This window comes from Aristolochia californica, unplaced genomic scaffold (assembly GCF_029961685.1).
Source record: "Aristolochia californica isolate CCGP_79_NKW_82.1479 unplaced genomic scaffold, dmAriCali1.0.hap1 SCAF_11, whole genome shotgun sequence".
Taxonomy (NCBI): domain Eukaryota; kingdom Viridiplantae; phylum Streptophyta; class Magnoliopsida; order Piperales; family Aristolochiaceae; genus Aristolochia; species Aristolochia californica.
In genome coordinates this window covers 32,733,003-32,745,427 of record NW_027181782.1, presented here as the reverse complement: position 1 = coordinate 32,745,427, position 12,425 = coordinate 32,733,003, and the positions used below count along the sequence as shown (strand labels likewise).

The 12,425-nt window shown below is 37.1% G+C and overlaps 1 pseudogene; it reads left to right on the top strand.

Annotated features, from left to right (window-relative positions):
• The first annotated feature begins 655 nt into the window (after nt 1-655).
• LOC137944552 (PHAF1 protein At3g51130-like) lies at nt 656-12,326 on the top strand (annotated as a pseudogene).
• The last annotated feature ends 99 nt before the right edge of the window (nt 12,327-12,425 follow it).

Sequence of the window (12,425 nt, the reverse complement as noted above, 5' to 3'; positions counted from 1 at the left end):
TATGAGTAATTTTTGTATCTATTTTCTTAAATTAAAGTCAATCATTTAAAAAAATATTCAATTAAGTTAATATTTACTTATGTTTAATAACTTAGATTTAGTGAAACAATTATTTTTCTAAATATCATATATAATCTCATCGCATGGATTGGACAAACTCCATTGCTTATTATCAGTGAATGATGAACATGAGCCATTGATTCATAGCTGCAAATGGAATAAAGTCCGATCATGATCAGATGACTTAGATAACTGTTGATTGAATGACTAAGATAGTCGTTGATCATAATCGATAGCTGAAATAATATTTTGTACCAAATGACTTTTCATATTAGATAAGCCATTTATAAGCCTTTTAATCCAATTTTGAAATTTAAGACCCTGAGTCGGCTCCCATTTCCAAACTGGAAAAGGATTATGTATTTTATGTGGACCCGGTTCACAGTACCATCTAGGCTCCGCGACCACGTATTAATCGTGACTACACCCGTGAACCCTAGTTTAGTTAGATGGTCCACCATGTCTTAGCCACTAACCTCAATCAGGCCCTGTGTTTAGAGCTGTTGTAATTTCTCCTGCGAGTGACGCTGACGCGGTGCCGCAGCATTCGGCAATTCTGTTTCCGTCGCAGAGTTGCGCGTAATCTAACACGCAACTAGCAACTGTTCGTCTCACGGCTCCTGTAATGAGCGCAGACGAAATTCGAAAAACTCCGACGGAAGAGAGGAGGATTGAAGGCCAAAGACGATGCAGAGACCTCGAGGAAGGTGCGAAAGCACGGCAATGGGGGCGATCGTTCTCGATCTTCGACCTGGGCTGGGAATCGGACCTTTTACCCTCGGTTGGTAGCTGTGTTCATGTATTACTAATTTGAAGTTTCCTTTTTCATTTTTGTTTTTATTTTTATGATGGTATAAGTTAATGGCTTTGCATATTTATGTGGTCATTTCACGGAGGAAATTGTCATGTTTCTGAGATCGGTGGATAGATGTTTTGTTGGACAAATATTGCCATTGTCGATTAGGTATGAATTAGGCGTGGTATAATTCGTCTCTGTGAGATAAAACGAAACGTTCTCTACCTCAGTAACAGAATGTGGCGCTAGATGGTTTAATTTATTGACCATGGTCTAGCAGTCAATAATAATGTGTATATTGGAACGGAGGGATAATATCTCCTCCTCATGGTGGATGATAGAGTTGCAGACGATAGGATCAGAACATACGAACGGGCAGCTGATTCCACGGCACCACTTGGATCAATCTGTCTTGGATAACTCTGGTTGGATGGTTAATGTCAAACTGACAGAAGGGAAGGTCGATTTTCTTGCATACTTGATCAAGTAGCTGATTAGGCAGATAAAATTGCAACGTCTCTTGTAGATATCGAGAAAAGAAAAAGATGCAGAACCATTAGAAGACAGTGGGAAAATGGTTATAAAAAGAGGTGATAAGAGCTATGAAGGCTGAGAAAAATAAATATTTTGACCTGTTGTTTGGTATCGCCATCTTAGTTTGTAGTTTCTTCACTTGAATCGATTTTAAACCTAGATAGTCACTTGTTTCTCGGTTAGCTGAAATGAGTTGAGTGTTCCTTAAACAACCTGACCCTCCCCAAATCCTTAAACATGATGCTCTTTTTTTTTGTTTTGTGTGAACCAAGCTTTTTGTTCTCAAACACCCTCTTACTTGAATTCATATCAAACATCAACGAGGCAAGTCTATTGCAAGGGCATCCATTATGGGAACGGTCTGCCATGAGAGAGAACAACATGAATTCCAATACGTCAACATTCTGAGAAGGCAACCTACTGTCATCTCCCTTCTGAAAGTTCTGTTAAGATGGGTAAAGAAGATCTGGTAATGTAATATGAAAGGGATGTGGCCATGTAGGCCCCGTTGCCAAGTTAGCAAATGTCGTGCCCGAGAGAGAAATGCTTCCTTACAAACCACAAGGATTGCATAGCCAATGACTAGTGAGCAAAAATTCAATGGTCCAAATTGTTCTGGGTTGTCCATAGCGTTCTTAGTAATATCTCCATATTATTCATCACCTTCATTTAGATACTGCACTATTATACCCACACTAGCAAGATCTCAAAGTGGAGAGGGATTTTGTGTTGGTGGAGATGAATGAAGGTTGGTGTGGGTGACCAATTGCTGTTGTAGGTGTTTTTCCTCTCTTGTAGTGAACATAGAGATTTGGTCATCAAACATAGAGAGGAGTTATATAAGTGTTTGGTAGAAGATTCAGTTATAACTAGGGGTGTCTTCGAACCGAGCCGGCTCGAGCTCAGCTTTGTTTTGGCTCGGTTCGATTCGGTATACCTGGATCTCGAACCGAGTTCGCGATCCAGATACGGCTCGTTTGAGTTAATGAGCCGAGCTCGATCAAATCAAGGTTCAGCTCGAAAGCTCGCGAGCCGGCTTGTTAACGGGCGAGTCGCGGGATCGGGGGGAGGGGCGGGGGGACACTGTGCCCCTCTCGTCCGCCGCTCTGTTGCCGTTGACAGCTCCTCGCCGGCCGCTACATCCCCTTCCCTCTGATTTCTTCCTCTTCCTCCTATTTCTTCGCCTCCTTTGTTTCCGTTGTCGCTGCTTTCATCGCCGACGCCGCGCCTCGCCTTCGCTCCCCGTCGTCTCGACGGAAAACCAGAGAAGAGTTAGAGTTACCTAAGTTGGGAGAAATAATTTCTTGCCCCCACCCACCCCCCCCCCCCCCCCCCCCCCCTCGTCCCATGAAGTCGATTTCGCACGTGTGAAAGTCACACGTGCGAGATCATAAACAAGTAAAAAAAAAAAAAAACTCTTTGCCCTTCCTCATGGCTCTTGAAGAAATTGAAAATACATTTTAGTAGAAGATACGTTTCTAGAGACTATTACTGGTTTTTTCAATAAATGTTGAAAAGACATTTTTGGTAGAAATATAGGGACCATTAGTGTCTCATGTTTTTTGAAAATATTTTTCTAATTAGAAATTCTTATTAAAAAATCATATAATTTTCTAAGTAAGATTTTCTTGCCAAGATGAGCTAGAAAACCGTATAGAAAAATTTTGAATAAGTTTTTGACAGTTTATAATATAATACTTTTAGCATGAGGCAATTGTCATAGCAATTTTGTGTTTGACATTTTATTTGATTAAAAATTTATCGATAAGTATAGTAATATATTAAATTGATTATTAATTTTTATTTATTTCCCTATAAGAGGCAATAAGAGGTCCATTTAACTTTCCTAATAAAATTTTAAAATATTTATTGTAATTTTCTAGTAAGTCTCAAATAATAATAGAATTCTATTTAAAGGTTTTTTTGGAAATGTGTATCCTAGGAAAAACATTTCTAGTTTTTCCTAGAATATAAATTTTCAATTAGGGATACTAAGGAGGCCATAGTAAATTTATGGCCAGATTCAAAAATTACAAAATAAGCTAGACAATATTTGGGGTAAAAAAGATTAATATTGGTGGGTTCTAATCCATTAACGAGATTCAATCCCGAACCTCCCCTATCATTTTTTTTTAATGTATGCATAATTTTATAGATAGTTTATTTGACATATATTTTATATAGAGTATTAAATATAGGTTAACTTCGAACTCGGCTAGAGCTTTAGCTCGAACTCAGTTAAATTTATTAGGCTCAAACTCGATTACAATTTTAGGCTCGAGGCTAGGTTAGCTCGAGCTCGAGCTCGAGCTCGAAATCATTAAATCAAGCTTGGCTTGAACATAGGAAGGTTCAGACTTAGCTGGATTCGATGCCACCCTCATGCTCAATTTTAAGTAGAGGTCATGCCCATCATTAAATCAAGCTTGGCTCGAACATAGGAAGGTTCAGACTCAGCTGGATTCGATGCCACCCTCATGCTCAATTTTAAGTAGAGGTCATGCCCAATTTTATGTAAAATGTATGTATAATTTTATATACTATTTATTTGACATGTATTTTTTAAAAAGTTTTAAATGTATGTTGGAGCTCGAACTCGAGACATGTAATTTTTGAAAAGTTTTAAATGAATGTTGAAGCTCGAGCTCGGCTCAAACTCGATTAAAATTATTAGGCTCGAACTCGATAACAATTTTAGGTTCGAGGCTAGGCTTGGCTCGAGCTCGAGTTCAAAATATTTAAATCAGGCTCGGCTCGATGCCACCCCTAGTTTTAACTAGGGCTTCTGTTGACCTGGAATCAAGACCCGATCTTGGTTCTTCAAAACCCAGGTCAGGTCTGCTCACCTGGAGTCCAGAGCTGGATTGAGTCCTGGGGAACTCACTCAAAACAGAAAGGAGCGAGTCTGACCCCTTGCCCCTTTCAAAATCTAGGTTAATTCGATGGGTTGGAAATTCATGATTATAACTTGTAACTTTTGCGCTTTTATGCAATTCAGAGATGCTCTATCAGGGATCTCTTGTAAGAGCTTTGAGAGAAACGATTTCTTCTAGTGAAAGTACCATTGATATGAATCATAGTAAGAGAGTGATTTGCAAACAAAAAGTGTGACTTGTATAGAAAAATAGAGTATCATGTTTTGGGAATAGAGGAGATTCAGTGTGATTATTAAATGCTAAACTTTTTTTAGTTTACCTGGATACTGGAGGCTATCGAGGTTTATACACATTGAGATGACAATTAGCAAGCTATAAGAAGAAAATTAAACATGAAACTGTTTCTATGCCATCGTCACTCGTCCTATATTTTTTTCGATTATTGATTTTCCACTGCTGTTTAATGATTTTGCTTCTCATGCACATCATGGATATCTCTAATGAGCTTTTGCAACTTTGTGTACATAACTATGTGCTTGATCAGGTGCTCAAGAAATTGAAGTTCGCTTCTATGCACATCCGAGCTTGAGTTATTATAGACGAACTAATTTGCCTGCTTTATCCTAGATCGGCTGCTAACTCCTTTGGCCTGATCCTATCATATATAACAATATCAGTGGATTAATTTAAGGGATGTATAGATAAGTCATTGCAAGGAACTTATCTCATAACATTCTTGAACCTGGTACTTTCCATTCAATCTAGCATAAAACATTTAACTTGGAATGTGGAAGACAAGTTACTCTGGGGCTTTGAAAAGTTCTTTTTGAGACAATTGAAGCTTATATTTATTTATTTTAATCTCATGTGCTCTACTTTAATCGAACTTTAATGAAAAATGGAAATTGGCTTTCAAGTAGTTGGACTTGTTGGGATATTCTGAAAAAGGATTATTTTTGAGGATCAAAGTTTGCTAAAATTTTACTTTTGATTTGGTTCTGTTCTTTTGCATGAAAAACATGCCAAAGGTTAGACTTCACCTAAGTAGAGATATACAAAAACTTCACCTCAGAGATTTATAATTACACATACTTGGGTGTGCATGTAACAACCTTCCATAAAAATTAAGACTCTTATAAGTTGCTGCATCTTCTTTTCTACGGTCAAGAAGTGGTCTTTTGTCCTTTTCACCATTCTCACTGATGGATGATTTGTCTTGCAGGTATGCCAATATGTGAAGCATTTGCTCAAGTAGAACAGCAACCCAACATTTATGATGTGGTCCATGTCAAGTACCATGATGAGGTTTGTATTAAACATTTTGTGAAACTTGTATTAGTGGTCCTTTCATTATGTGTTTCAATGCTTTGTGAGAAAGGTAAAGCCTCTTTTTGGCATTTCAAGTTATGTTTATGTATGGGAAAAAAAGGAATATGGACTTCAGACCATCTAAGTTAGGTGCATCCAACTTTTAATTTACCATCAGATTTGAATTGAATGACTTAAAAATTGATTACTTCTTATTCTACATTCATTTCTTATCTTATATATTCACAATTAATTTTTATTTACTTATTAATTTATTTTTATCAAATTTTCGTGATAAAATTAGGGGTGGGCACAGGTTGGGTCTGGCTTCCTAAAACTCAAACCTGACCCTGAAACCGGAATCCAAAAAAAGCCTGAAACCTCACCTCAACCCGATCACCATCCCCTAATCCCGCCCTCGTAAACCAGACTTAAACTTGACTCATTCTCACCCCATCCCCTTAAATCTGAATTAAACTTGACCCATCCTCGCCCCCATCCCTGCCCTGTCCCTACCTGGTTTTATATACTTGCCTCATCCTTCTTGCTCGGGTTTGGGGAAACCCGTTCCAACCTGAAACAAACGGGTTTTTTCTCCCTGCCCTATCACTGACCCGTGGGGTGAAACCTGAAACCTGAACCCGAGGTTTGTGGGTTGGGTTCCCCATGAAACCCGATCAGATGCCCTCCCCTAGATAAAATAGATGTAATAGTATTGTTGTAAATATAATGAAGTAAATTACATTTTTGTACATAGAGTATGTAAACTTGAGAGCTCTTAAATAAAGTCAGTCTCATGGTTCACGAAAGTTTCCTGAGTGACTTATTGTCATGGTTTGATTTTTTATAGGAGCCCCTGAAATTGGACGTTGTAATCAGTTTTCCGGATCATGGGTTCCATCTTCGTTATGATTCGTGGTCACAGGTATGTGCTTGTTTTTCCAGAACAAGGACCATCATTGCGCATAAGGTTTACTCTCCTCAGTTTGTCATGCCATTCATTTTACATGTTTGGAGTCTTTTAATGTCGTGTTGGTATGTTGCTAAGGAGTACTTAGAAAGCTTGTGTAGGAAACATTTACTTTTTGCATATAATAATTGAGCCACTCCTATATAATGATTTCATTAGAATACATACCACTATCATGGCAGCCTATATTTATTAATTTATAAGCTGATTAAAACATTAAAAAAAAGGTGAATTGGGCCTTTGGCTCAATGGCCATATGGGGGTTCATAGGTGGAGATTTTGGGTGCAAGTCTCACTGAACTTATGAGGTGTAGTATGTGTGAGTGTCTAATCAAATTTCAAAGAAAAAAAAAACAGGAGTCATAAATGCCCTGTAAGTTTTGCAACTTGAGGTTCTCTCTTCCAAGTATGGTGTTAAGCACCTAGCCAATACTACCCAAAAGACCGGCCTGTTAGGAGCGGAAGACATAGGTACTTAACCCAGGACCATAATATCACACCCCTCATTTGCGGGCCGACGTCCACGGCGGCCCACTTGCGACAGCCCACTTCACCAAGGTCGCCCCCTCCGCACGTGGGGTGGCCTACTCCGCATAGGTCGCCCCCTTCGCAGTCGCCCCCTCCGGGATTCGAATGTGCGACGAGGGAGCTAGCTCTGATAGCAAATGTTAAACACCTAGCCAATACTACCCAAAAGACCGGCCTGTTAGGAGCGGAAGACATAGGTACTTAACCCAAGACCATAACATATGGTTGACCTGGAGTCCTATTTGAGAGATCTTTGACACAATGACTCAGTTATGATTTGATAGTGATTTTATTAGCAACTTGGATTATCTAGGTCTCTTACTTTATATTCCCCTGCAGAGATTACGCCTTATTGAAGTTTATGATGTCAAACGACTTCAAATGCGCTATGCAACCTCTTTGATTGGGTAGGTCACTGACTGATCTTTAATTTGTTATGTTGTCTAGCAGTTATGAATGATTTTTTTATCATTGTTTCTGATTTTCAGCGGTCCTTCTGTCATTGCTACCTTTGTAGCAGTCTACAAACTCTTTGGACCCACTTTCCCTGGTATTTATGATAAAGAAAGAGGGGTGTACACTCTTTTCTACCCAGTATGTTGGTTAATAGCACCTCTTTTGTAGACATTAGTGTTTGTTACTCGTTTATGCTTTTTCCTTTTTGGTGGGCTTATAGAAAATTGGTTTTGTGACTTTAGGGATTGTCCTTTGCTTTCCCCATACCCTCACAATACACAGATTGTTGCCATGATGGTGAAGGTATGCACCTCTTTTTTTCTTCCTCCTTTTCTCCTCCCTTCCTTCACTTACCTCTCTTTATGCTTGTTTAAAATCTCTCTGGCTGAAGCTCTTCGAGGTTTTATTGATGTGGCAGCAGAGTTGCCCCTAGAGTTTCCTGATGGCACAACTCCATTAACCTGCCGGGTATGTATTTATGATGGTTCCAAGACACTAAAGTTGGTATCGGATCCCTTATGAGTAAGGCTGTGGCTCCTCCACTACCTGTTGGTAGTTTGTACATGGAAGAAGTGCATGTTAAGGTTAGTCCTTCTTGCAGCTGAGCTTTTTTAATTCTTGGTTCATGCTTGTAGCATCCAAGATTGTTTTATTGTGTTCTTTTAGAATATGGATGTCATCCTTCTGTTTTTTTTTTTTTTTTTTTTTGTTTAAGAAAATATGAATATCATCTTTAACAAGCACTAACTTTATTTTGTTATATTTATCTCTCACTTTCATCCAGCTTGGGGAAGAGCTATATTTTACCATCGGGGGCCAACATGTTCCATTTGGTGCATCACCACAGGTGGGATTCATTTTTAATCTCAATAATATTTCTTATTAACTAAGTGTATCTATTTTTTTTTTTTTGAAATGATAAGTGTATCTATTTTAACAAGCTTAAAAGTAAATTTCGTGTTTTTTTATATGCTGTAATTGAGTATGCTCTGCTTCTACTTCCTGTTTACCTTATTCCTAGATCCATATTTTTGCTGCAGGATGTGTGGACAGAGTTAGGGCGTCCTTGTGGTATCCATCAAAAGCAGGTGAACTACTTTCCTTGCTTCTGTCTGTGAAATTGACCAAGACTTTTATCTTGCATGCTCAGGTTGTCTTACTGCATATACTGACACAACATGGTGGTAGATTTAAGGGATAACAAGTTGAATGCTTCCTCTAGAGTGTGGGTAACTTAGATTTTAGCAACAACAAAAAAGAACTACAATTTGAATTCAAGTTTGATGGGTAAAACTTGAAGGACAGAAAGCAGGGTTTCTTCGGCTATTAGGAAAATAGCAAACTGTGAAAAAAAAAACAATAAGGATAACTTTAACCAAGGGATAACAAAACCAGAACTTTATTCATTAGCAAAAAAGTAAATTTTGGGTTACATATGGGGCCCTTTTATAAGCATACTACTAAACTTCTGTGTTGTCCATTATATGAAATAGACTCCAATTGCGACTTTCTAAATTCTACTTGCTGAAAATGAAACTTAAAAATAAGAAATTACCACTAGAAAGGTCTTTTTAATTGAATCTTTTATCCAAAACAGCAAGTTACTTCTCTATTTAAAACATCTAAGTCCAGCATGCTTGAAATAGGAAATTAAGACTTTCTATTCTTGGAACTTAGCCCACAATAGGAAATTCAGGCCTTTTTAAATTGACTCTCCTTCTTTCTTCTTCTTTCATAAACATGAGAGAATTTTGGGTGATCTCTTATCCTTAAATATTCTTTAGCTAACTCTTCCACATTCTGGTATAGTGCATCAATAATTACCCTGCATCAGTTCTTCATGAGATTTACACCGTAAATGGCTTGTCATGTTAGTTCCTCAGCACTTCAAAATTGGCATATTGTCAACTTTGAGAGATTTTAGGGAATGTAAAAATATTTCTATGTGAATATTGACCACTAAGGGAAATAATTAATTGTCTTAATTTTGATGGAAGTTATTGATGTAATTCAGTCAAGGAAGAAGGTTTTAAGAAAATTTCCTTCTGAGCTGCATTTTCTTATGTAATTTGAGGGACTGATCAGTTTCATATGTTGTGATCTTAATTAACAATGTTAGCAATGTGTTCTCAATGTCCTTACTAGGACAAATATTGGTCTTTAAAGTCGGTGATATGTTATTTGATCTTTCTGTCCTCTGAAGTTGGTGACGAGATATTTTGTTTAGGTAGGCGTCATAGTGGGTTCCAGTTTTTCACTGATGTACAGTTTTACCCAAAAGATATGCTTGTATTATTTATTATGAGAGTACATTATCCTTTACAAAAGCCTCTAATAGACAAAAACATCTGTTTTTTTATTTCCAGAGCAGTGTACTTGAAAGCATTAAGAGTATTCCAACTTGTTATGCACTTGAATTACCTCTTGCTCTTATAATGCAAATTGTTTCATAATTTATGGATAGAGAGAGTAGTTTATCAGATTTTGAGGGCTTTGTGAAGAAGGTTTGAATGGGCAAGTTTGGTATTTCTGTTTAAATTTGTTTGGGTGGAGAACATCTTAACGTCATTTTATGTGTCATCAACATGAGATTTTGACCTGTTTCGGTTAATATTTAGAGACAAAAAGATAAAGCTGAATGGACTTTTTCTTATTTTACAAATGCAATTTTTTTGATAATTATTTTTTAATCGAAGTCCTGTTTGGAGATTCTTTCTCGGTTATTTTTTAAAAAAAATTAGAAAGAAGAGAGCATGCAAGTAGCTTCTTTCTCTTATCCTCTGAGCATTTTTCATTTTTCAAATATGTAATTCCTTTGAGATCTCTTTAGTTTGCATGCTTTCAAGTTTGACCTCTCTAATATTCAAGAGAGTTCATAGAAATGTTAGTTGTTAGAACTAGGCTTGTCAGTTCTTAATATTTGAGTTATTATACAGATAGGAGGATCTGTATTTGAGTAGACATACACTGTAAGAAAGCATTTCTGTGCGAGATTGTAGCATGTTTCACTTCTAGGGCCTGTTTTCTTGTTCAAAATCATGCCAACTGAGAAGTTACTGTTACCCATGGTTGTAAAGTCATCATCCTGTTAACCTTGTTGCATGCCCTGTACATTGATAGATTGGTCTTTTTCAAGTCTTCCTCAGTTCCACTGTTTGCCTGCACATTAATTTTATTGTGTTCTATTATTTAGATTAAAGAATCTGGAATAACTGGATTAGATTTTTTATGGGGCCTACTTGGCAGTTATGAATTGATTGAGATCTTCAATAGTTCTGAACTTACACCATTACATATCTTTCTAAACTAAATCAGGGAATGAAAAAACTTTTGTTTAATATCTACTAGTGTTTACATACCTTTCTCAATTCAGAAAAAGTTCTGAATAGATGCAGCAGAATGAGATGGATGTCTTCTTGTTGTTGTACTTCCTGAAAATCTGGGTTGTTATATTTGTGCTTATGAGCAATTATGCCTATTTTTTCCTAGTTATTGCTTACTTCAATAGAGTTACTGTTTTAATTATGTAGGTGGATCAAATGATGACTCACTCTGCTTCAGATCCTCGTCCTGGAACAACCCTGTGCGGTGATTATTTTTACAATTACTTTGCTTGTGGGCTGGACATCTTATTTGATGGCCAGGTAATTTTACTTTCCTTTATTAGTTCTATGTGTTCTTTCTGGTTCTTTTTATTTTACTTTTTTTCTGGGGGGGATTTATCTGCTAGACAATTGGATCTCATACAAGATTATACCATTGGATGTGCAGACTCATAAAATTAAGAAGTTTGTTTTGCATACAAACTTTCCAGGACATGCAGATTTCAATTCATACACTAAATGCAACTTTGTGATCTTTACCTCTGAAGGTATACCGTTAAAAAAGGCTGGGGGTGAATAATCCTTGGAATAATTTCCTATATTGGAAAACCAAAACTTGGTCATATGCCTGTATTTTTGTTTACAGTTGTGGTACCGGTTCAGGATGGAAATGCTCCCAAGCATTCCATTACTCCAAGCACAAAGTGGGAGCAAGTGAAGGTAAAATTTTCATTTGTTTTTCTCATGATTGTTTGTTTCATGTCAATCTTCTAGACTCCTAGTTATGCTTCATGTCAGTCTTCTCTAGACTCCTAGTTATGCTTCAATGGTCACATGGTGGGTTTCTATTGTGAAACCCTGGGTAAAGGGATTCAACATTAAAAATAAAAATAAAACTACTGTAACAATTATAGAATGATCTCTTGATTGTAGGAAATCCTTGGAGATGGTGGACGAGCTGCAATCCAAACTCATGGGTCCACAAGCAACCCTTTTGGGTCAACTTTTGTATATGGGTATCACGATGTTGCCTTTGAGGTGAGAAAGAGATCATACTTTTTTGTTCTTTGTTTGAGTTCCTAACTTAAAGCCTATTTACTTGATTCATGTACTCTTACATCATAAATTTGTTTGTCAAGTATTATATTTGAAAATCTTTACAGGTAATGAAAAATGGGTATATAGCTACTGTTACACTCTTCCAGTCATGACAAAAGACGTCGAGGTACATTCTATTATGTTCTTCACAATGTTCAGGGTTGCCTGCTTTGTTCTCTCTTGGAACCGCTGGAATTGTTGAATAAATGTGCAGAAGTAATCAAATGTGTACAGTTAGTTGGATTATTATTTCCACAATGGGGATATAATCGACCTGTAAATTTCAATTGTAAATTTGAATCGAATGAAAAGCACAAATTAAGCGATGTAATAATAATGTCTGTAATTGTAGAAAATCTGATGTGCCTGATTTTTAAGACCTGTTTCTTCTTGAAGAAATACTGTATTTGTTCCTTCTGAAGTGAAATTGCGTTGATATAATAGTCCAGACCAAATAGTCTAGAGGTTTTGGGTTT